The sequence below is a fragment of the Lithobates pipiens genome, unplaced genomic scaffold (assembly GCF_037356315.1).
Source record: "Lithobates pipiens isolate NorthernLeopardFrog02 unplaced genomic scaffold, aLitPip1_a1.2 Scaffold_1, whole genome shotgun sequence".
NCBI classification, from domain to species: Eukaryota; Metazoa; Chordata; class Amphibia; order Anura; family Ranidae; genus Lithobates; species Lithobates pipiens.
The window spans coordinates 208706897-208733236 of record NW_027507685.1 but is presented as its reverse complement, the minus strand read 5'-3'; the positions used below and the strand labels follow the sequence as shown (position 1 = coordinate 208733236).

General features: G+C 44.0%; 1 pseudogene across 1 annotated transcript in view; it reads left to right on the top strand.

Annotated features, from left to right (window-relative positions):
* The first annotated feature begins 7722 nt into the window (after positions 1-7722).
* LOC143982474 (olfactomedin-4-like) overlaps positions 7723-26340 on the top strand; it is a 39580-nt pseudogene continuing 20962 nt past the window's right edge. The window contains exons 1-3 of the transcript XR_013274465.1: positions 7723-7845; positions 9796-9960; positions 24770-24982. The product of XR_013274465.1 is annotated as an olfactomedin-4-like (transcript). The remainder of the gene's footprint in view (positions 7846-9795; positions 9961-24769; positions 24983-26340) is intronic.

The window sequence follows — 26340 nt, the reverse complement described above, 5'->3', positions numbered from 1 at the left end:
GTATTTTGAATTTAATTCTTTCGCTGAGCGGAAGCCAGTGGAGGGATTGACAGAGAGGAGTAGCAGACGGCGAGCGATTGGTAAGGTGGATGAGTCTGGTAGCGGCATTCATAATGGATTGAAGAGGTAATAGACTATGTAGAGGTAAGCCAATGAGAAGGGAGTTGCAGTAGTCAAGGCGAGAGATGACCAGCGAGTGAATTAAGAGCTTTGTTGTCTCATTGGTTAGAAAGGGGCATATTTTGGAGATGTTGCGGAGGTTGAGGCGGCAAGATTTGGACAGTGATTGGATGTGTTGCTTGAAGGAGAGTTCAGAGTCCAAGACTACACCTAGAATCTTGGCGTGAGGGGATGGGCTTATGGTTGTGCCATCAATTTTGACAGTGAGATCAGGGGAAGGGGCATATGGGGGAGGAAGGATTATAAGTTCGGTTTTGGATAGATTGATTTTGAGGAAGTGGTGCGACATCCAGACTGATATATCTGATAGTAAATTAGTGATACGTGAGGAGACAGAGGGAGTGAGCTGAGGGGTAGAGAGATAGATTTGGGTGTCGTCAGCATAGAGGTGGTATTGGAAGCCGTGGGAGGCTATCAGTTGACCCAGGGAGGAGGTATAGATTGAAAATAGGAGCGGTCCAAGGACAGAACCTTGGGGGACCCCAACAGAGAAAGGAAGAGGAGAGGAGGAAGTAGAGTTGTAAGAAACGCTAAAGGTGCGGTTGGATAAGTAGGAAGAGAACCATTGTAGAGTACGGTCACGGAGACCAAAGGTGTGGAGTTTTTTGAGAAGGAGGGAGTGGTCAACTGTATCAAAGGCAGCAGAGAGATCCAGGAGGAGGAGTAGAGAATAATGTCGATTGGTTTTGGCCGTTAGTAGATCGTTTGTTAGTTTCAGGAGAGCAGTTTCTGTGGAGTGTTGAGGACGAAATCCAGACTGAAGGGGATCAAGAAGGCTATTATCAGCGAGGTGGTCACTCAGTCGGTTGTAGACCAGACGTTCGAGTAGTTTGGATAAAAAGGGGAGCAAGGAGATGGGGCGTAGGTTGTTAGGATTGGATGGGTCCAGTGAGGGTTTTTTAAGTATGGGTTTGACAAGTGCATGTTTTAGAGAGTTGGGGAAGATGCCAGAAGAGAGGGAGAGATTGAAGATGTGAGTTAGAGAGTGTAGCATAGAGCCAGAGGGTGAACGCAGCATTTGCGAGGGAACAGGATCCAGTGGGCAGGTGGTAAGGTGGACATTACCAAGTAGTTTAGCAACTTCGTCTATAGTGGTGGGGTTGAAAGAGGGAAGTAATGATTGTGACTGTGGGCATGATGTGTAAAGCGTGGAGGGTATCAGAACAGTAGAGATCTCTGCACGAATTGTATCAATCTTCTGTTTGAAGTGATTAGCAATCTCCTGGGCAGTGAGTGAGTTGGCGGGTGGAGGTGGTGGAGGACGAAGTAGAGAGTTGAAAGTAGAGAAGAGTTGACGGGGACGGGATGATAGGTTGCTGATGAGAGTGATAAAATAGTTCTGCTTGGCAGAGAGGAGGCTAGAATTGTAGTTTTGGAGGGCAGATTTATATTGGTTGAAATCTCTCTGAGACTTGGTCTTGCGCCACAGGCGCTCATGAGCACGACTACGTTTTTTCAGACTTCTAGTGACATCTGTTTGCCAAGGTTGAAGGGGTCGGGGCTTGATTATGTGTGTAGTGAGGGGGGCCAGAGAGTCCAGAGAGGCCAGAAGTGAAGTGTTGTAGACAGAAGTGGCTAGGTTGGTGCAGGATAGGGGTGAGATTTTGTCGTAGAGGTTGTCAATAGCAGAGTAGAGAAGAGAAGGCTTGAGATGACGTAGGTTTCTGCGGGTAACTTTAATGCAGTTGGAGGGAGAGGAGGTGAAGGAGAGGGAGAGAGTGAAACTAATAAGGTGGTGATCAGAGAGAGGGAATGGATAGTTAGAGAGGTTGCATGGAGTGCAAAGGTGAGAGAAAACGAGGTCAAGGATATTGCCTTCGGAGTGAGTAGGATCATGTATCCACTGTTTCAGGTCAAAGGAGGAGGTTAGGCTGAGAAGTTTGGAAGGAGCAGAGGTGTTAGTATTAATAGGGATGTTGAAGTCCCCGAGAATGATTGTGGGGATTTCAGAAGAAAGAAAGTAGGGTAGCCAGGCAGAGAAGTCATCAAGAAAAGTTGATACTGGTCCAGGGGGCCTGTAGATCACGGCTATTCTTAAAGAAATTGGCGTGAAGAGACGAATGCAGTGTGCTTCGAAAGAGGAGAGTGACAGAGAGGGAGGTGGCTGAAGTACCTGGAAGGTGCTATGTGGGGCTAGAAGGATTCCAACACCTCCTCCCTTATGTCCATTGGATCTGGGGGAGTGAGTCCAAAGAAGACCACCATGGGATAGGGCCGCAGAAGATGCAGTGTCTGATTCGTGGAGCCAGGTTTCGGTGATGGCGAGTAGGTTAAATGAGTTGGCGATAAAGATGTCATGTAGAGAGGTGAGTTTGTTGCAGACAGAGCGGGAGTTCCAAAGGGCACAAGAGAAAGGGAGTCTGGACTTGGGAAGAATAGAAATCGGAATTAAATTGTGTTGATTGCGGCTGCTTCCAGAGGGTGCAGGGTGATGGGTACAGTTTAATGATGGAGGTCCAGGGTTTGGGGATATATCTCCAGAGTTTAGAAGAAGCAGGAGGGTGAGGGAGGCAATATGGGAGTGTGATTTATATGAAGGGACATGCCCCAGGGTCTTGGAGACTTTTAGTGTGTGTGGATTTAGAATTAGCAGGAGTTGGTGGGTGTAGTAATAAGGAGAGGACAGGAGTGAGGGTGATATATATATGCTGTGGGGGGGAGAAGTGGGGTGGAGTTGAGATAATTTTAGTATAGAGGACAGAGCTGTCAGAAGGAGTGGTAGAGAATGCATGTTATGAGGAGAAAGTGCTAAAGTGTTAAACAAGGTCACCTGGTGTCTTTGCAGCGTTTTTCAAAGTATTTTCTTGTGTACCTTTGCTTTGTGCATTCGCTGAAGTGCAGAGTCAGAAGTGCTTCCACTTATTGAAATCCCCCACTTGGCGAAAGACCCCCAGCAATAGCTTCCCCCAAAGTGAAAAGAGCTAACAGAAGATAACGGAGGAGTCCGGCGAGAAGACCCCCTAAGATGGAAGAAGACCCCCGGAGCTGTGCAATAAATTATTTTTAACCCTTGTGTATTGTGTTTTATTTAAATTTTTTCACAGGTGAATGAGTAGGGGTACATTTTACCCCATACTCATTCACATAGGGTGGGGGGCCAGTAGCCGGGGTCCCCCTTATTAAAGAGGGCTCCCGGGTTCCGATAAGCCCCCCCGCCCGCAGACCCCCACAACCAACGGCCAGGGTTGTCGGGAAGAGGCCCGTGTCCTCATTAACATAGGGACAAGGTGCTTTGGGGTTGGGGGCGGCGCGGCCCCCTTCCCCAAAGAACCCCCCCATGTTGAGATGTTGAGGGCACGCGGCCTGGTATGGCTCAGGAGGGGGTGCTCGCTCGTCCCCATCCCCTTTCCTGACTGGCTGGGTAGCGTGCTCGGATAAGGGACCTGGGGGGACCCCCACGCCGTTTTTTTTCAGCGTAGGGCTTCCACTTTAAGTCCATACCAGGTGACGGGGGCCAGTGATGTGTCTTTCTCGCCGCCGAAGGAGGTGACATTGACTTCCTTCGCTAGTCCCGGCTACCTGGAGCCGCGTTCAAAATGAACGGACTTTCCTCCATGTGTGGGCAAGTCCATTAATTTCAAAATTATGGCAGATAGTCCGGCAGAATGTGTGGGCAGGTCCGCTCGTTCAGAAAGTCCGGCGGACAGTCCAGTGGTTTGTCTGCCAGACTAAGTCCGCCGGATAGTCTGATCGTGTGTATGCGGCATTAGAAGCAGCTGAGGACAGATGCAAGATTGGTTCGATGCTCCATCCACCTAGGTAAGTATAATTTAAAAAAAACATCTATTTTAAAGGAAAAAAAATCCCTCCTAAGAACCCTCCTTCCCCAAGCAAAGATTCCCACTGTAAAATATCTCCCTCCCTCAAATATCCCCCCCAAACATTTAAACCCCCCGTCACTAAACCCCACAAAGCAAAAATATCTCCCTCAGTCAACACCCTCTCCCCCAGCAAAGATTCCTAGAATCCAGAAGCAAGTCTCTGCCATTAATCACATTCTGTAAACTTCTCTACAAAAATATCTCCCCTTCTCCAAAAGCAAACCCACCCCCCTTTCTTTAACCCCCCACCAAAAGAAACTCCTCCAGGCTGGTATTCTCACTTCCTTCCTCTCACAATAGACAATTAATGCCTCCCCACTTACCAGACCTCAAAATCAACACGGCACAGAAGCAGGAAAACTTCTGCATCCCCAGTCTCCTTTAGACTGTGTCATATGATACCTCAAAGAGGTGTCTAGGAGTCCCTTAACAGTGCACTGTCAATTGCCTGCATCTTAGACCTTGCAGTAATTTCATGCTTTTCAGGGGGACCCCTTATTAAACTGAGGGGATGGGGCACAATAGAAGGGGGCTGGCCACTGCACTCCAAAACTCTGTTTGCTTCTATTGAGCTAAAGCTGAGGCTAAACAGCAGGGACACTTTCTGGGCATGTTGCAAGGATGCTTTGGGGGGGGGGGGGAGTTTGAACACCCCTGATGCCCCCTATCTATGGAATTCACCCCCTTTTAACAAATTAAACCACCAAGCTCCTCATTCACTACCTTGTTATCTCTCACCTTGACTATTGCAACTCCCTTCTCATTGGCCTGCCTCTCCATAGGCTATCCCCTCTTCAGTCTATCATGAATGCTGCTGCCAGACTTATCCACCTTACCAACCGCTCAGTGTCTGCCAACCCTCTCCTCCAATCCCTACACTGGCTCCCAATCACCCAGCGATTTAAATTCAAAATACTAACCACAACATACAAAGCCATTCGCAACTCTACAAAGCCATTCACAAAGCTACATAACCAATCTTGTCTCCAAATATCACCCAAATCGTGACCTCCTACTCTCAAGCTCTCTCGTCTCCTCCTCCCATGCTCGTCTCCAGAATTTCTCCAGAGCCTCTCCCATCCTCTGGAACTTGCTACCTCCACTGGTCCAGCTATCCCCTATTCTTGCTACATTCAGGCGATCCCTGAAAACGTATCTCTTTGGGGAATGAGCTGATAGAAGTGGTAGGAGATTAGTTGGAGATATGGTAGGCTTCCCTAAAATTATAACATTGTGTACTACCTGCCCCACCCTATTAGATTGTAAGTTCTTCTAAGCAGGGCCCTCTTAATCCTCTTGTATTTTATTTTATTGTAACGGTATTGTCTCCATTTATATTGGAAAGCGCTGTGTAAATTGTTGGCGCTATATAAATCCTGTATAATAATAATAATAATAATCTACATCCCTGGAAAAAGAACATTCTAAAAACAATAAAAATGATACAATAAAAAAAAAAAATTGCAGTAATAAGTAGACATGTGCAGAGTAAAATATTTCGTTTCGGAATTTCGTTTTCGTCCGAAAACTTAATTTATTTAATTACTCCCGAAATTCGTTTTTATTTATTTCGTTTTTCGTTCAAAAATTGCATTCGTCCGAAAATCCACATGAATTACGGTCGAATCTGTCTTTGAAGGCTTATGGTGTCTGTCGAATGTATAAAGAAGATTCGACGGAGCTAGAATATAGCATACTTTAGAACCCTATTAAAGTCTATGGGACTCCAACGTTCAAAATCTAAAGTGCTAATTTTAAAGGCTAATTTGCAAGTTACTGTCCTAAAAAGTGTTTGGGGACCCGGGTCCTGCCCCAGGGGACATGTATCAATGCAAAAAAAAGTTTTAAAAACGGCCGTTTTTTCGGTAGCAGTGATTTTAATAATGATTAAAGTGAAACAATAAAAGTGTAATATTCCTTTAAATTTCGTAGGGGGGGGTTGTCTATAGTATGCCTGTGAAGGGGCGCATGTTTCCCGTGCTTAGAACTGTCCCTGCACAAAGTGTAATTTATGCAGGAAAAAAAGTCCTTTAAAATCACTCGCAGCTATTATGAATTGTCGGCTCCGTAATACAGAGAACACTCATTGAAAGTCATTGATAAAAAAATAAATAAATAAATAAAAAAGTGTGGGGGTCCCCCAAATTCAATTACCAGGCCCTTCAGGTCTGGTATGGATATTAAGGGGAACCCTGCCTCAAATTTAAGAAAAAATTTGACGTGGGGTTCCCCCTAAATATCCATAACCAGACCCTTCAGGTCTGGTATGGATATTAAGGGGAACCCCGCGTCAAATTTAAAAAAAATTGACGTGGGGTTCCCCCTAAAAATCCATACCAGACCCTTTATCCGAGCACGCAACCTGGCAGGCCGCAGGAAAAGAGGGGGGGACGAGAGAGCGGCCCCCCCTCCCTCCTGAACCGTACCAGGCCACATGCCCTCGACATTGGGAGGATGCTTTGGGGGTCTGTGACCCCTCAAAGCACCTTGTCCCCATGTTGATGAGGACAAGGGCCTCATCCCCACAACCCTGGCCAGGGGTTGTGGAGGTCTGCGGGCGGGGGGCTTATCAGAATCTGGAAGCCCCCTTTAACAAGGGGACCCCCAGATCCCGGCCCCCCCTGTTTGAAATGGTAAGGGGGTACAAAAGTACCCCTACCATTTCACAAAGAAAGTGTAAAAAATGGTTAAATAAAACAAACACACTTTTGAAAAATTCCTTTATTAAAAATAAGAAAATAAAAAAAAGATTCCAGCGGCGGTAATCCACTCTTGCTATCCAGCGACGGACGGTCATCTCTCCAGCGATGGCTCATCTCATCCAGCACAGCAAATACATCCTTCTTCTGTCTCCGTGAAGGAGACACTGCAGGCATTCCGGCGGCTGACGTTTCTTATATATGGAGGGCGGGGCCACCCATCACCTGACCCCGCCCCCCTCTGACGCAAGGGGAAACCCGGGGTTCCCTGTGACGTATGGGTGACCCCGCACCCCTCTGATGTAACACAGGCAGGTTACATCAATCCCAATAAAATCCATGTACATGTCATACATATGTGTATACATTAAATAAGTACTTGTATTGGGGCAGTAGTTGGTCCCCTGCTGTGTGGTTTGGTTCCTTCTGCTGGCCCATGTTTCCTGTAGTAATTTATTGGCTGGTAGAAGAAACCACATAGCACAGCAGGGAACACCAACATTCTACACTGCCAACAGTGTCAAATACAGAAAGTCTTAGAACAAGCTTCACACGAGACAACTTTGGTGGTATGGGCAGTAGGGCAAGTAAACAATAAAGGTTTTCTTAGAATCAAGACCTTTATTTCATGTTTTAAAGGTAGCCAAAGAGCCACTAAAATTGCCTGTAGGCATTAGGTGACCATTGGGATGCCTTCAGACCTGCAACTTAATATGCTAGGGGGGAACGGACTGGTGGAGCTGGACTTAGTAATTGCTATTCCACCAAAATAAGGAGAGTCCTAGAAGATTCTTCTGGAGGTAAATTTGCAAATCTAACAAAGAGATAATTATGTTCCTTTATCTCTGAAGGTTTGACAGTATTTTACACAGTTATCAGAATGTCATATGTAGATGACAATAAACCTGCAATTTGTTCATTTTCTCATCGAAATCGATAATTTTTTTATAACTTCGTTATCATTTACAGTTTTTCACATCCTGCTTTTGTTAATGAATACCAGTGGGAAGTAGGCGGAAAACATGTCCTTTTAGGTATATATAGTGGGACAGCAGAAGCTCATCAGTACAGAAGACCAGAGAGGCACCATGTACACCTTCTTCATTCTTCTGCTCACCATCTGGCGGGCTCAAGCTGTCACTTTGGTGAGTCCTAACAGAGATTAAACTATATTAACCATTGCCATAATTTTAGGGAAAGTTTTTTTGAAAAAGCATTCTATTATTTTCTTTATTCTTTAGGAAACACAAACCATAGTTCTTATGCAAAATGTGCAGCCAATGTCATTGATTTTCATCTTAAGTTTTTTCTCAGTAAATATATTTAAGGACTGTAGCCTTGCATTTAAAAAAAAACTGTGTGCTGTAACACTTAAATCTGAATTCCAGGCAAACAGCTAAATGGAAAAATAAAATATTTAGAAGGGAGCAATTCTATCTGTCAAATGATTAGTATTTCTGTCCACTCAGTCCTGTGATTTAAACAGCTCTGAAACACAGCACTGCTCTATCTGGCAAGGCAAAAGACCTGCTTTTTCTCTCCTAAAGATTATTAGCATTTACAGGTCTTGTCCTTTATGTAGGCTGTGGCTGCTTCCACCACAGTGAGATAAGAAGATTGGGCAGAGGGCAAGCCTATAGCTTGTCAATCAGCAGCTGGCCACACCAAGCACTACTGCATTGGCAGAACTGACTATGCTGCTGAAGCCACTTGGACTGCAGTGCCTGTGAGGGGAAGTATGTGAGACAAAAATGAAGGAAGATTTGATTGCCTCAAGAGATCTGTTTTCAATTTATGGGGCTGTCATAGAAAAGCCTTTAGATATATTTTAGGAGTTGGCATACACGGGCATTTGTGCTTTTCTCTTACATCAATTTGTGAATCTTTATCACAGCTATGGAAGGCAATATCAGAATTTTTCATTGCAGTATGTATGCAATATATTGCTTTTGGTTTTTGCCTTCCTACAATTCAATACAAAGGTTTCTCAGAGGCACATTAAAATTTGAAGGCAAATGTACCTTTAATTTATCTGAAATGTTACCATTCCTCTGTGCTTGATTTACTTCTAATCCTAAAGCTCATTTACACTATCATGTTCATCCACTAATTATTGCAATTAAAAATCCCTGTATATTGACAGGATTAGAAAGTATTTCAAGATGAATGAAATAATTCTCTGGCTATAGTGTTCAGCTGGTTGGATACATTCTGTATCAGAGCTTATGTAACGTTTTCAGGTATTTTTTCTTTATAATCCTGTGCCATGATAATTAGGATTTCAACAGTTTTTACTTGGAATTGCCTCAGTGCAAAGGTTATGACTGTTTATCCATTTCTGAGAATTTAAAGTGGTTGTAAACCCTTATAAACCACTTTGACCTACAGGTAAGCCTAGATTAAGGCTTACCTGTAGGTCCAAGAAACACACGGTTTAGGAGATATTCACAAAAAGACAGTCACCTCTGTCTATGGCGCATGCGCCATAGACAGCGGCGCTCAGGCACACTATTGCCGTTAGCAGCAGGAATAGGCGATGAAAAGCTTCCTTCTGACTTTTTCTGTCGGACATTCTGCTCGTGTGTACACGGCATCGCTAACAATGCCAGACTGATGGTCCTGCATTGTATGTGATGATGGCTCAGCTGTGACCAACCAGCTAAAGTGCTGAAGAGCAGAGGCTGTGGGGGATCGGTTGCATAGAAGGAGAAGCCGTAGGATCGAGGATTAGTAAGGTAAATGTGCTTTTTACTGGTACTCTAGGCAAAAATTGGTATGTGACCCTTGCGTGAGGGGAGCCCCACTGGAAGAGCAAATTTTGTAATTTCCCTGGATTTCACCTTTACATTTAGATGAAACATGTTCTACTGCAAACCATTTATTCTCTCACCTCTATGCATTTTGCCTACACTGGAAATACATGACAAAGCATCTGGTGTCAACTAAAAGGCAATACCAGTGTATTTAACATATTGTTGTAGTTAGTTGAGATAGAATCATTAGAAGGGGTTCTAATATTTCTATTTTATTACTTTTTGTGTTTATCTGTCAGAGCAATGTATGGATTAGTAATGTGTATGTTTGTCTTTTACAAGACGCAGAGTTTGATCTCTGAATCTGGATCTGGATTCCTGGATGAGAATGGAGTCTGTTACTGCACCATCAACCTCCCAGATACCACCTTCCCGGTTGACCGCTTTGAGAAGCTGGAGATAGCAAACCGCAACCTGACAATCACTGTGGAGAAGGAAATTACTAAGGTATGAATACCATATCTTCTGTATATAAGGAGAGACTATAGATTAACCGCCTCAATACAAGACACTTTCACCCCCTTCCTGCCCAGGCCATTTATCAGCTTTCAGCGCTCTCACACTTTGAATGACAATTGCTCGTCATGCTACACTGTAATAATGTAAAATTGTTATCATTTTCTTCTTCTCTCAAATAGAGATTTCTTTTGGTGGTATTTAATCACTCCTGGGTTTTTCATTTTTTCTTAAAAAAAAAAAAGACCAAAAATTTTGAAAAAACAAGTTTTTCTTAGTTTCTGTCAGTAAATTTTGTAAATAAGTAATTTTTCTCCTTCACTGATGAAGCAGCACTGATGGCCACTGATAAGCTACACTGATGGGCACTAATAAGGTGGCACTTATGGGCACTGATGAGGCGGCAGTTTTGGGCACTGATTAGGTGGCACTGATGATGAGGCACGAATATGCCACACTTATGGGCACTGATTTGTGGCACTGATGAGCACTGATGGGTGGCACTGGGCACAGATAGGTGGCACTGGTGCACACAAATAGGTGGCACTGGCAGCATAGATGGGTGGCACTGATGGGCATTAATGGGTGGCATTGATGAGCAGCAGTGATGAGCATTGATGGGCATTGATGGGCGGCACTGATAGCCAGCACTGACTGGCATCACTAATGGCTACTGATTGCTAGCACTGGTTGGCACTGATTGCTGGCAGTGGTGGGCACACAGTTCTGGCAGTGGTGGGCACTTAATTGTAATCAGGCCACTGATGATCAGTGCCCTGATTATATTCCTAGCTGTCCCCTGTGAGGAGATGCCGCTGATCGGCTCCTGTCAGTGTGAGGTGAGAAGCGCCGATTAACGACATCTCAGTGTTTAGATGTGACTGGCTGTGATTGGACACAGAAAATCGCATGGTTAAAGAGCCGCAGCTCTTTACACATATTGGGGTTGCGCCGTGCTCTATCACCACTGTGCAGCCACGATCGCCATGCTGCGTGCCCCCAGGGGTGTGCAAGAGCAGTTGCTCTGGGAGGCCATCATATGACATCCACCCAGAACAAGAGCCACTGGTTATCATACCTCATAACTTTCTGAGATGAGAAACGATACACCCCTACAATGCACCATGCCATGAAGAATTCATATGCAAAAAATGATTGGTTAACCCACAAGTGATTATTTTCACCACTCTATTTTCTTAATGCCAGCATTTAAAATGAACATTTGCAGTAATTTAGTGTTTGGATATAAGTAAGGTTTGCTACAATACAACACTTCTAGCACATTTATTTATAAAGGTCTATACATCAGACCAAAAGGCGGGACACATGAGGAGGAAAGACGGACGGGGGACATGGTTCCAAAAGTGGGACAGTCCCTCCAACATCAGAGACAGTTGGGAGATGTGGGGCTGATTTACTAAGAACGGTGCATTGCGCCGGTTCATACCTTAATTGTTGCACCGGACAAATCATTGATTGAGTGCGCGAAACGGCGCATTCAGATGCGCACGCGTTAATAAATATGAAAATGGCAACTGGTGCCAGGGTTACTGCTGTTTTCTCATTGATAACAGCTCACGCCCATCTCATTGGATGTATCTTGTTAGGCAATTAGTAGGTGTTCTTACTTAATTAACCCTTTTGATGCTAATCTCAATCCTGTGACTTCTAATATATCTTTGTAATGTATTGAAATATTTGTGTAAAAACAGAAAAAAAAAAAATTTCAAAGAAGTGTTTCTAAACCCAGAAAATGTATATTGATCTTTAAAGGTGACCATACACTGCAATCTTAAAAAAAAAGTTGAAAAATTAGATTAGGCAAGAGCCTGTTTGAGTTCCAAAAATGTGAATTAATAGTTCTAGTGCGTATTCTTATTACCTATTTTGCAGAAATATTCAGTTGTACAGAGATTGGACAATCAGATTGCATAGTGCATGACTAACTTAAGTGCCAAATTTGGAATGTAGATGTGCCATGACCCTCTTGTATTTTCACAAGTGGACACAAGAACCTACAGCTATAATTACATATTTGTGTAGCACCATGGTGTAGTGGTTATCACTTTCACCTAGCAGGAAAAAGGGTCACTGGTTCGAATCCTGCCCGTGATAGCATCTGTCTGTTTGCATTTTCTCCCTGTGCCTGCGGGGATTTCCACCGGGTACTCCAGTTTCCTCCCACAATCTAAAACCATGCTGTAAATCAGATCCTATCCAAATTGGCCCTAATATGCATGAATGCGTGTTTGGCACTCACACAGACACCATCCCATGATAATTTTTTTATTTTTTCCTAATTTGCACATAAGGATCATTTCTTCCTCATAGAACTTAGCAGAAGTACAAGCAACTTCCTGTAGGGGCGTGATGTCATTCTAGCCACCGCTTTCCGAGAACCACATATGCGCATACCTGTGCACACATAGGAGTGGCACATCTAGCTGCAGAAACCCAAATTTTATGAAAATTAATAGTAAAGCAAATGCAGATTTCCAGGACTGGACTAACAAATGTTTCTAGTGAAAGGCAATTGGTGTTTTCTATTAAACAAGGTCTAAATTGGCCATTAACATACATCACAGTTGTACTTAGGAATATGTCTTTACAAAGTTAAACTAAATTAAATCCTCTTATTTTTGTTTTCAAAGAGCTTTATTGAGGTTAATGAAATTAACATAAAAATAAGGAAACAACATCCTTCTATATAACATCAAGTAGCATATAAATGATTTATAAACTTGTCAGAGGTATCACCATCTGTAAAGGTAATGTCTAGATTGACAATATAAAATAAAAGTGAAACAGAAAAAGATGAAACGTCAAAAGAACAAAACAAAATACGGTCAGACTTGAAGTCTGAACAAGAACCAAGGGTTCCATTTTGTGTCAAATGCAGGGCTGGAATCATGTATGGAAAAAAATTTCTGCGATCATTATATGGTCAATGCATGACACAACCTGTGTGAAAGGGATCAAGGATGACTTCCAATGTAGCGCAACATTCCAATGCATGGTGATACAGATTGAATGTATTAATCTCATCACAGGTCTGGGGGTGTCAGCAAGGACCTGAAATAGGAGGCAATGCCGATAAGTTAAGATCATGGGTCTACCTGCTATCTTGTCAATCATTTCAAGCACCTCCTTCCAACGGGTTGCAGATTTTCACAGTCCCAAAATATGTGCAGATATGTGCCTAAATGGGTGCAGCCCCTAAAGCACCTAGGGGAGGTTTGTGGAAAAATGTTGTTGAGGCGTACGGGGGTGTAATACCAACGTGTCCTCAATTTAATAGCAGTCTCTCTAATGGTTAAAGATTTCATGCATTTGCACATGTCCTGCCAGCCCCTCTCCCAGTCCAAGTCCTCCTCCCCCAGACCCAGTTCCCGTTCCCATTGCGATCTGTAGTTCAGTGAGGATTTCTCATCAATTAATTCTCAGATCTTATAGACTGCTGAGATGAGGCCTTTTTGAGGAGGGGAGCTGTGACATAGGTCCTCAAAAAATTCTGGACTCTGATAGAGGGCCGGGATAATGTTGTTGAAAAAAGATAAAATTGATAATATTCCCTATCCGATATATGGTGTCGATGCTGCAAGTCTGGGAAAGTGGAAAATTTCAATCCCACCAGAAAATCCTCTAGTGCGGTCAGGTTACAGTCAGTCCAGACATGGAAGGTTTCCAGGTGATTATATGCTGGGGGGAATCTGGAGTCACCAAAAGGAGTTGGGAAATAAGGCTGTATTTATTCTGATATTGATTCCACAGTTTCTGGCCCACTGAGACAACCTGATTTTTGAGGGAGATTTCTGGGTAAGATGAGTTAGAGGATCACATAAGCCCAGGGAGGTACAGGGGAGCGATAAAATCACTCTCGAATCCGACCCGGGGACTCTGGAGTTCCTAATGTTCCACTGGGCTTGTTCTGTATATCTACTGGCTAAATAGTAGAGCCATATCTGTGGGACTCCTAAACCCCCTCTCTTTGATGAGCGGTACCTATTTTGCAAATCTCAAGGACTTGTCCTGCCAGATATATCTGTTAAAGTGGGCTTGTATGTTAGGTAGGTAGGATTTAGCGAGTCTGATTGGAAGGGAACGGAACAGGTACAATAACCTGGGAAGGATTGTCATTTTGGTGGCGGTGACCCTGCCTATGAAAGGAATGTGGAATGGGGACCAGAGTTTAAGAGTTTTCTTCAGTTTTGTTATCGTCGGGGGATAATTGGCTCTAAAAAGTTTAGCAAAGTGGCTAGAAAGGAACATTAGGACATTGTCAGGATACATGCAGAATTTGTAGGTTGAGTGACCTTTGGAGTAGCCGGATATATTTGGATTATTTAGTATAGCGATGGCTAGGGGTTCTAATGTGAAGGCGAAAATCAAAGGGGAGAGTGGACAGCCCTGTCTAGTACCCCTTCCTAGCCTAAAGAAATCGGAGTTACAACCAGGGATCCTAATTTGTGTTCTCGGGTTTTGATACAGGGCCTGGAAAGCTTGCCAAAATTCCCCTTGGAATCCCATGGGTCGCAGGAGAGAGGAAATATAGCTCCAGGAGATGCTGTTGAAGGCCTTTTGTATATCTAGGCTGAGCAGGAGGAGTTTCTTAGCGGATAAGTTGGTGTATTGGATAACGTCTACCGCTAAGCGTATGTTATCTGTGATAAATCTATGGGGAATAAAGCCAGATTGAAAGGGAGATATCAGAGAAAGAATTATTCCTGCTCGTCTGTCTGCTAGAATTCTACTAAATATTTTCAAATCATTATTTATAACAGAAATTGGCCTATAATTCTGAGGAAGTGTATGGTTTTTGTTGGGTTTTGGTATTAGGGACATATTGGCTAGCAGCATCTCCTCGGGAAAGCTACCACCCTGCAACACCCAGTTGAAAAGTTGAATCAATCTAGTGGATAAGGAAGCAGAAAATTTCTTATAATATATAGCCGTGAAGCCATCTGGTCCTGGGGCTGAACCTGCTTTTAGGGCTTTAATTACATTCAAGACTTCCAAAATTGTAATGAGGGCATTGAGTTTCTCAAGCTGTAGGGGAGAGAGGCTGGGTAAGGGAATATCCTGGAACCTGGATTCATCATCTGAAGTAGGTATTGACTGCCCTGGGGCTAGTAAGGTTGAGTAAAAGTGTTCAAAAATCTTTAGAACCTCTTTTGGGTGTGAGGTGGTGAGGCCCGTCTCAGTAGTTAATTTGTAAACATGAGGGGGGCGATTAGACTGGTTCAACTTTCTTGCAAATAGAGTTGAGGAAGTATTGCTGTGCAGTAAGAATTTGGCCTTAGACTATCTGAGGGCTTTTTCTACTTTAGTGGATAAGAGGGTGTCTAATTCTAAGCTTTTTGCTTAATAGAATTTCTGGTGGACTCCGATAACAATGAGTCTATATTTTTATATAGGCGGTCTAGTTCTCGCGTGAGGTCTAATATTTTTTATCTGTTAAGCTTGTTGCAAGCCGAGGCAATGCCAATAAGTGTGCCCTTAGAACAACCTTGTGAGCAGTCCAGACTGGGGAGGGTTTCTGGGAGATCGTTTAGATGAAAATATTCCTCTAAGGCCTTTGCTAGCTCTGATTCTACAGCTAAATCTAAGAGTATTGCTTCATTAAGCATTCAGGGTGTGGGGGCAAGTTTAATAAATTCTGTCATAAAGGAGGCAGCATGGTGGTCTGACCATACACAGGGATGGATTGTTGCTTTCGTGGAATTGGCTAAAATTATCAGGGAGGTGTATATATAGTCCAATATGGTGTAGCTATTTTGGGGATGGGAGTAGAAGGTAAATTCCCTAATCCCCATGTTATGCGTTCTCCAGGTACCCCCCAGCTGGTACTCAAGGAGACCGCTGGTGAGAGACCTAGGGAAGGCTTTAGTTGAAGCTGCCAGAGAGGACCTATCGAGTGTAGCGTTGGCCACCATATTAAAATCTCCACCTATGATCATGTGGGGTGATTGAAAATTGACTAGTCTATCAAAAAAATGATTTAAAGAACGAAGCAGGGCTATCGTTTGGGGTATAGATTCTAGCAATGGTAATTTTCTATTGTGTATAACACCTTTAATAATGACAAACCTGCTTTCCTTGTCCTTATATATTTGTCTTACTTCCATAGGGAAGGAGTTGTGCAGGAGTATGGCGGTGCCCCTGCTTTTGGTGGAATGGAGTGAGCAAAAAGCCTGGGGGAAATTCCCGTGTAAAAATGTAGGGTGTGAATTTTGAGAGAAATGGGTTTCCTGAATCAGGAGAATTTTGGCTCCCAGTTGTTTGCAAAACACAAAAGCTTTGCGTCTCTTATTGGGGGGAGTTAAACCCCTTAACATTGTATGAGATGTAAGTAATTGCCATAGCAATAGCAATGTAGGGCTATCAGCTGGGGAGCAATCCCGTATAAAATTAGAGGAAGGGTGGGGAGAGTGTGAATTTCGCCTAGTTCCGAACCAACCAGGGAGACCACCAATGTCCTTTGTATAGCGATAATAAGACTAAGCATACAAGGGTGATAAGCTGTATCATGCACATAATTGGTACTAATGAAGTCATAAATTGCCTGTGAGACAATATTGTACAGACTGTAAACTGACCGACCTAGAAGAAAAAGGAAAAATAAAAATGCAACCGAAAAAAGAAAAATGTATGTTGGCATTGTGAAAGTCATGAACACAGATTGAGGAACTGGATCAGGCAACAGAAGAGAAAAAAAAAACCTGGTAAACGAACCGTCTACTTAGCGAGACAACCTAGTCTCGTACCTAGCAAGCTTGCAAACACCAATGTTTGGTGTTGCAAGAGGTCGGATGCATAGGGCTAGCAAAAAAAAGGACCATCAAAACAACAAAACAACAAGAAAGAGCAAATCCAAAAAAGAACAATTGGAAATAGAGCCCCAAAGGGTGTGATTAAAGCTTCTGCTGGGTGGGGGGGACATGTCACGGCTCCGAGGGACCGAGGCCCAAAAAAATGGGTTGCGAGATAAGTTCTATGGCCGTGGAAATGTGCAATAACAACAGCAATATATCGATCAATATATCCATCAGCGAAGATGTTCGTCGTTTCAGTCTCCAATCTCGTAGTGCATGCTTCTTCTGTCTCTTCTAGGTGGCGGAGTCTGCCAAATTGGTGCCGGTTTTGGGGTGGAAGGTGGTCGGCAAATCACTGCAGCATCAAGGAGGCCCAGCTTCACAAGCATCTCCTGGCCTTCTGGTAGGGATGAGGCGGAATATGTGGTGCCATTATGAGGCACCAGCAACTTAAAGGGGAAACACCTTCTATAATGGATATGGGCTGCTTGGAGAGGTGGTTATCTCCTTCAATCCCCTTCTCCTGTCTAGGGTGGCCGGAGAGATGTCAGGGCAAATTTGGGTGGAATGATCATCCAGGGTGATCCTCTGCTTGTTCCGGGCTGTCCTCAGAATCTCCTCTTTAGTTAGGAAATCTTTCATACAGAGGATCACGTCCCTGAGGGGTTTGTCATCGGGCGGCTTGGGTCGTAAAGCTGTGTGGATGCGATCGTATTTAAAAGCTGCCAAATCATAATCCGGGAGAAGGGACTTGAATAGCCGAATCACTGTGGGGATTAATTCTGTCACCGATTCAGGGATCCCTCGCGGATGTAAGTTATTACGCCTATTCCTATTGTCGAGGTCCTTGACTTGCGCTTGAATAATGGAGAAGGCCGATGCTAATAATTCATGTTCTCTACTGAGGTCATTATATGCTAGGATCAGTTTGTCATGTTTAGTTTCAAGTCTTTCTGTCCTCGTGCCCAAGGCCGCAATCTCTTGGGACAGCGTGTGTGAGGTCTTATGAAGTTCTGTTTGAAACTTAGTGGCCAGTCTAGCATACATAACTTCCAGACTTGCTTCAAGGTCTGCTTTAAAGAGAGCAGTGGAATACTCACTGTTGGGGTTTGGAGAAGGAGCTGGCGTTGATGGTGAAGTCGGGGTAGGGGAGAAGTTCCTCCCCACAGCGCCATCTTGAGACATGCTGCACTGTTCCCTCGTACGGAGGAGATAGTGTGTCAGAGTATTCTGGATGGTGCCCCAGGATTTCTTACACCTCGACGGCATGCACTAGGTATATGCTGCTCGAGGGGTGTTGGAATCGCTGTGGATGTCGGCGTGTATAGCCCTCAAGAGGCAGTAAGAATTTTGGCTGGAGAGGGATCTACTGTGTCCCCAATCCTCTTATTTTTGCTTGGGGATAGAGTACAGAAGCATTAGAAGTCTTGTCAGTTTTTGGGGATGTCTGCACCCCTGATAGGGTGAAGACACCTCCCAAATGTTTCTCCTTCAAATTTATTCACTCCCTGTCACATAGCCAAACAAGAAGTGAGGGTAAAACCCTACCAATGTCTTTCCTTGGGGGGACACAAGTCAATATAAATAGTTTCCCCATTAGGTAAATTGCACTGTAGCATTTTGCTCTGTACACCCCAAATTATTATTATTTTAGATTTTAGCTCAGTGCTCCAAATTAGTGCTTCTCAACCTTGTCCTCGAGTACCCCCAACAGGCAATGTTTGCAGGTTTTCCCTCATCTTGCACAGGTGCTTTAAATCAGTCAATTGCTTGGTATTTTGGACAGCTATTTTAGCCAAGATAAAATTTCCAAAACATGTCCTGTCGGGGGTATTTGAGAACTGAGGCTGAGAACCACTGCGCCAAAATGGAAAATGTAATACTTACCTCTGTAATTTCTTTCATGGTGCCTATCCATGGCAGCATAGACACATTCCATGCATATGCTACCATTAAGGCACCAGGAAAGTAACTTAGACAAATCACACATTTTTGGGATTTGCCATGCCAATTAGCCTAGTTAAACTGCAGCTGGGAAATGTGTTGCATGAAAAGTAGCAAAAAACACAAAACATAAAAATTTGCTACGAATTTTATTGGTCAACAAAACAGGACTTGGAAAAGAGCAAGGAAAGCAACAACAAAAAATGTTAATTTGAGACACTAAGGCCTCATGCACACGAGACGCAGGTGAAAACTCTGCTCAAAAAAAGTTGAAACGTGCGTTTTGCCGTGTTTGCATGACGCATTTAGCCGCGTTTGCGTTTATAAGCGTTTAGAAAGATAACATCATGTAGACCCTCCCCAAGCTCTCAAAGCATGTTTTTTTTAACTATTTCTGCTATTTTGATCAGAGTGAGCAGCAGCAGCATAGAGAGCAGTTGTACACTTGCATTTGCCTCTCTTTCTGTGGTATATATTTTGAAATGGATCCCATATTGAATATATGTCAGGAAATGCTCCTGATGTTGCTCTTGATGAGACAGCAACGTCGTCGCAAATTTCGTGAGAGGTCCAGAGTCAGAACTCGTCGATATTGGACCCATCCGTTGATGGGACAGCGAATGTCCATTGGATATTTCACAAACATGTATGTGCAGCTGCATACCAACCCTGCGTACCTACCCCGACAAGCTTTTTAATTTTAGCCGGATGTCCATTGTCACATTTGATCCAGAATCCTAACCCTAACCATTCATCCTAACCCTAACCCCTAACAGCTAACCCTATCCCTTACACTAACCCTAACCCTAAACAACCCTAACCCTAATCCAACCCTTAATCCTAAACAATAACCCTAACGGATAACCACTTACCATAACACCCAACCCTAATGACCAAATTACATTGCCGCAGATGGTCACAGTTGACTTTGAGGCCATGTATCTCTGATGCAGAAAAGTGCATGACATTTTGCGACCCGACTTTGGGGCCCCCTATCTCGGGGTCACTTGATGATAGGATCCTCAAATTTGGATATGTTGTAGTGTTCGTTCCTCTGTGTCTGCATACCAAATGTGGGGTTCCTGGCAATAATTGGCGCCAAGATATGGGCCCCCAAATTGGGTCGCAAAATGTCATTCTCTGATGCAGAAAAGTGCATGACATTTTGCGACCCGAATTTGGGGCCCCCTATCTCGGGGTCACTTGGTGATAGGAAACCCAAATTTGGATATGTTGTCGTGCTAGATACACAGTGTCTGCATACCGAATTTAGGATTCCTGGCAATAATTGGCCCCAAGATATGGGCCCCCAAAGTCGGCTCACAAAATGTCATTCTCAGATCATATTTCTGAGTTTTCAGGTCCAAAAATTGGGTTCCTTTAAAAACGCATATAAACGCGGGTGCCGCGTTTTGACGCGTTTTGTGTCTGAAACGTGGAAATTTTTGCGTCTGAACCCATTTTTTTGCTTCTGGAAAAACAAGGTTAAACGCAACTGCATAAAAACGGCAAAAAACGAGACTGTGTGCATGGACACATAGGATAACATTGAATGAGTTCAGGGACAGTTGAAAAAAGTGTCCAACTGCATCTGAACACGCGTTTAACTGCGTCTCGTGTGCATGAGGCCTTACAGAATATGGTTAACATGAGTTAAAAGGACTACGCCCACAAATGGATATCTATTAAGGATTTAAAGCGGAGTTCCGCTGAAATGTTTTACTTTAAAAGTCAGCAGCTGCAGTATTTTTAAAATATGGACACTTACTTTTCCAGTGTGCCCGCAATGTCGGCACCCAAAGCTGATCTGTCGCTCTGCTCTCGGGTGCTGCCACCGCCATCTTCAGTAAGGGAATCAGGCTGTGCAATAAGGATGGTCCGTGCTGTCTCTGGGACCCGTGCATTTCCCAGCAGACAGCAGGGGGGGAGACAGGAAGTGGCGTAGATACCCTCACATTCTGCGGATATCTATGCCCGGAAGTGGGTGCAAATACCTGTATTATACAGGTATCTGCACCCCCTCCCCCCTGAAAGGTGCCAAATGTGACACCGGAGGGAGGGGTCGAAAAGCGGAAGTTCTTTTTTTGTGCGAACCTCTGCTTTAAACATTAGTCACAACATCTTGAGAATGTTTTTGCAAAATAAAAAAAAAACAAAAAAAACCCCAGATGTGTTTAAATACCACCAAAAGAAAGCTCTATTTGTGGGGAAAAAAATTATAAAAATTTCATTTGAGTAAAGTGTTACATGACCGCGTAACTGTCATTCAAAATGTGACAGCGCTGAAAGCTGAAAATTGGTCTGGGCAGGAGGGGGGTTTAAAGAGAAAGTAAAGGCAAAAAAAAACAAAAAACACACCTGTAAGGCAAAGGCATAATGAGCTAGTATGCATAGCATACTAGCTCATTATGAATAACTTACCTGAGAACAAAGCCCCCGAAGCTGTCCTCCGTCTTCCTCTTTGCCGCTGCCATGGATCCCGGAGTGACTTCTGGGTCTCGCTGCTCCGGTGCTGGGATTCGCCGGAGCCGCGATGACATCACTCCCGCGCATGTGCATGGGAGCCGACACTCGCGACATATCGCCGCGATCTGCGGCATATCACCGCGATCTGCGGCCTGCCCAGTGCGCCTGCACGTCGCTGCCTACGGCACCTGCGCCGTAGACAGCGGTGGCTGTCTTCGGGTAAATATCTCCTAAACCGTATAGGTTTAGGAGATATTTCTTGGACCTACAGGTAAGCCTTAATCTAGGCTTACCTGTAGGTCAAAGTGATTTGTAAGGGTTTACAACCACTTTAAGTACCCAGTAAGTAAGTTGTTAAAAAGTTTGGTCAAGTCAGAAACGAGCATAGTTCACTCATCCTTGCTAACCAAGGGAAGCAAGTTTCAGAGGCATAAAGAAGAGGGAGGTACTTCACTATTCAGTCAGAGTGGGAACCACAATCAGTTACACATGCTGGACATTATGTAGCTATTTTTTCCCGTTTAGACCTGTGATCACAGTACCTGGCACAGGGAATCCTACCAACACTGATTCACTTTGCAGTTTTGAGATGTCATGTGATCAAATACCCAACACCACAAAGGAAGCTAATCCTGAAAGCTTTGGAAAGATGGGTAAATGAACATTTATGAATATTAACTTTTCACCATGTCCACTATTCACTGGTACACACATTATGACACACTTTGAGTGACAGATATTTTTCAGCCTACAGAAATCTAGCATTCCAGGCCAAATGTTCTCAATCCTCCCTGAAAAGAAAAGTAGGTCCAAAGCTTTTTTGGCTAGCTTCTCCTGTGACTCATTTAACCACTTGAGATCCGCGCTATAGCCAAATGACGGCTACAGCGCGGATCTCCTTTTCCGGGACGACGTCAATAGACATAGTCCCGTGCACGAGCGCCCTGTGCGCCCCCTGAGGGGAGCGCGCGGCGCGCTCTGTGATCGGCGAGTCTACGAGACTCGCCTGATCACCGATCTGTGCAAGGGGTCGATCCCGACCCCTTATCACGTGATCAGCTGTCAGCCAATGACAGCTGACCATGTGATATAATGGAGCCGGTAATCGGCTATTATTCCTCCTCGCGCTGACAGCGCGAGGAGAAAAAAAAAAGCCGATCGCCGGCGGCCGTGATCGGGACATCAGTCCTGATCATGGCCAGCCCTGTTAGTGCCAACCTGCCCCCTGCCAGTGCCCACCTGCCCCCTGCCAGTGCCACAATAGAAAAATTAAAGGGCCCCACGTCAGTGCCACCCAGCAGTGCCCACAGTGCCACCCAGCAGTGCCCACAATCTGCCTCAACATAGGTGCTGCACCCCAGTGCCACATATCCATGCCCATCAGTGTCATCTACCAGTGCCCAGCAGTGCCGCCCATCAGTGCCCAGAAGTGCCGCCTATCAGAGCCACCTATCAGTGCCACCTATCAGTGCCCATCAGTCCCATCTACCAGTGGTACCCATCAGTGCCCATCCGTGCCACCCATCCGTGCCACCCATCTGTGCCACACATCCATGCCACCTTATCTGTGCCCATCTTTGCCCATCAGTGCCGCCTTATCTGTGCCCATCGGTGCCGCCTTATCTGTGCCTATTAGTGCCGCCTTAACTATGCCTATCAGTGCCCACCAGTGCAGCCCATCAGTGCCCACCAATGCAGCCCATCAGTGCCCACCAATGCAGCCCATCAGTGCAGCCTATCAGTGCCACCTCATCAGCGCACTTCAATGAAGGAGAAAAATGACCCGTTTGCAAAATTTTATAACAAACTATTAAACATGATTTTTTTTTTTGCATCTTTTTTTGTTTGTTTAGCAAAAAATAAAACTCTGAGCTGTAATTAAATACCACCAAAAGAAAGCTCTATTTGTGGGAAAAAAATGATAAAAATTTCATTTGGGTACAGTGTTGTATGCCCGCGCAATTGTCATTCAAAGTGCATCAGCGCTGAAAGCTGAAAATTGGTCTGGGACTGAGGGGGGTTTAAGTGCCCAGTAAGCAAGTGGTTAAAGTTGACAGCTAAAGCCGAGCTCTGGAAAGATTCCAACCATAATTTTAGGATCTGCCCAGATGCCTGATTGGCAACTAGCTCAGCCTCTCAGCATGCCACCAATAGCTTGGCCCAGCTGCTCTTGCCCCTCCACAGCCTGGTGTTCCAGTGAGCCCAGGAGAGGCAGAGCAGAGAGACTTGACTGACAGTCATTGCGTTCTGCTCACTGAAGGCTAAGAACAGAGCCATTAACAGTCTTTTGATTGCCCAGTTCTCAGTCTTAGAAGTGGCAAGGAACAGATGCAGCATCGGACCAATGCTGCATCCACCTAGATAAGTATACAGTATTTTTTTTTGAATATACCAGAAGTGATTGATCATCATTGTGGATGCAGTAAGGTGAATAATTCAGACTTTAGCACCTACAAAATCACATCAACCAATTCAACCAATTCATAATGTTATTGACGAGACTGCAGGAGGACCATAGAGAGTTGCATTCTCTAACTTGCAGACCACATACTAATTCCAGGAATGAAGTGTAAAGTGCATCAGCCAAAACGGTTAGGCTTCATGCACACTGTATGATATTGATGCTTTTTTTCTCCTACATGGGTTTAGCAGCTGCAAAAAAAGTGTTAAAAATATGCTTTTTGCATGTGTGTTAATGTGCCTTCCTATGTCTGGCATTAATACATTCTATTGGCAAGAATCCTGGCCATTACAATGCATTAATGTGGGAATGTGTCTGGAGTTAGCACACGTAGAGTGTTTTTTATGTTCAAAAGCTCCTATCCTGAATGAGATAGCGTTTTCTGCCTCTAAACTTCTGCCACTAAATCCTAAAAATGCATATTGTGTGCACGGACACATAAGCTAATATAGAGGGGACTGTAAAGACAGAGAAAATAACAAGCTCAAATACCTGTAAAGGAAGCTTTCTGGGCTGCAGTGTACATGAGCCCTTAAAAGAGAATGCCTGTCGGTCAGCAGCTCTCCTTCTCTGCTCCTCTATGCTCATCGGAGTGCTGAGCTGTGGAGGGGCAGGGAGCTGAGAGGCTGAGACTGCCATCAGTCCAGGCAGCTGGCGGATCCAGACTTCCTAAGACGGGATGACGCGGTGCCTGGAATGATCTTGCTAACATCATCAGAGAGCAGACTTCAGCCTGCGCTCTGCTGAAAACGGGGTCACAGGAGTACAAAATGAATTGCACTCCTGTAAACCCATAGGGGAAGCTCTGCCAAACAAACTAAGGCTGGATTTCTCCTTTAATTTTGTTCTGGTAAAAGTGAGGAAGGTTTAAATATGTAGGTTTTTATTGATATGTGTTTTGTGGGAGATTTATTCTCACATCCTGTTAAAGGGGGCCATAGAAAACGACCTGATGAGAAATTTCCACCCTTCCCCACTCTATCCAAATCTTACAAAATAGTTAGTTTTAGGTATTATTTCCTACGTTATCAAAAATGAAGAAGGGTTTGTTTTCAGATATATTTTCAGCAGCAGGTATACTGACAGTAATACATACAGGTGTGATATCTCTGTACAGATCTACATCTATCAGAGTACATTGACCGTGTACATAGAGCAACTGAAGAACCTGACCAAACGTGTGGAGATCATGGAGAACGGAGGTCTCTCCTACACTGAACTGGACTTTGAGCTCATCAAGTTGGAGATCAAAGAGATGGAGATCCTCATAGTGCAGCTGAAAGAGTCATTTAATGGCTCCAATGTCATCATAGAGACTCTCTACCAGGAGGTAAGACAAAAACTGTATTCTCACCAATGGTGGGCCATAAGAGCAGGCCTAAACTATCAGCATCATTGATCTATGTTATAATATATTTTTTTCCATCAATGTGTATTCAATCATTCCCAATAGTTTATTATCTTCATAGCTTTTCTCTTGGTTGCACTGCTTCTAGTAGTGTATGTTTATGTTAGAGATTTTATCCAATTATATTTCAGCCATGATAGCCATAATGTGTTGCCAGGGTCAAATAAATCTGCCTTGAGGTACAGTACTGCTTACAGAAAATGACAATGAAACATTAGCTTTAAACAATTTGATTTTCAGTTGGCGACATCAGGGCCATCTAGCAAGTGTACAATAACTTATGCCAGAAATAGGAATGGCAGACTTGACTTTCAGATTTAGCCTCCATGGTGATAGAAAAGTAATTAGTGGAAATGAACCGGTCGAGAAACCGGTAGAGAAATAACCCAAGGAATCCCTCTGGTAACAAATATAGTGAATGTTTATTGCCCAGTGCAGGAAAACTACTCATTCAAGGCAGCTTACCAAACTCATAGATCTCAACACAGGAGATATAAAAGTGCTTGTAAAAATGTATCCTCCAGCCAACTTAGATTACCATCCATCCACTATGGATCAAATCCCAGAGCTCTGTTTCAAAAGCAGTTCATAACAACAGTTACTGATTATGAAGATAGAAAAAAGTGAAGCTTCATAGTGCATTAAACCTCTATAACATTTATTATAACATTTATTAGTTGGATAATTGCACTTACAGTTCAGCAGCGGGAATGTAACCGTGTACCAACAGTGTATCAATACAGGCTTCAAGCACTGACACGGGTCCCGGCAGTGTCTATACCCAATAGCTTCACCTAATCAGCTCCACCTGACATGTTTCCTCTGAAAGGGCATCTTCACGTTTCCCACCCTTTTTTATATATTTTATAGGTCATCACAAGACCTAGATGTGAAATGCAGGGCCCACCACTGATTCTCACAGTAGTGTAGTGACCTGTTACTTTTCTAAAATTGTGCAATGCTACCTTAGTGCTTAAAGAGAGCCTGTCCTCAGATCTATTAATTCAACAAAAATCATCATATTTGATTAACATATATTTGTTATTTAAAAGTGCAAATATAAATTGTGCTGACATCCAATAGCCCCCAAGACTGCTGCTGAGTGCCACCATCTTGTATGTGATGTCAGCAACCCCAGCTGACTCAGACAGGGCCACCATTAGAAATTGTTGGGCCATACAGCCTGCCTGTCGGGCTATATAATCCTCTCTCTGTCCCGCCCCCTGCTACTGAACTGGTGGGGCCAGAGGAACTTTTAAATAAGTGCTAGGAACCACAGA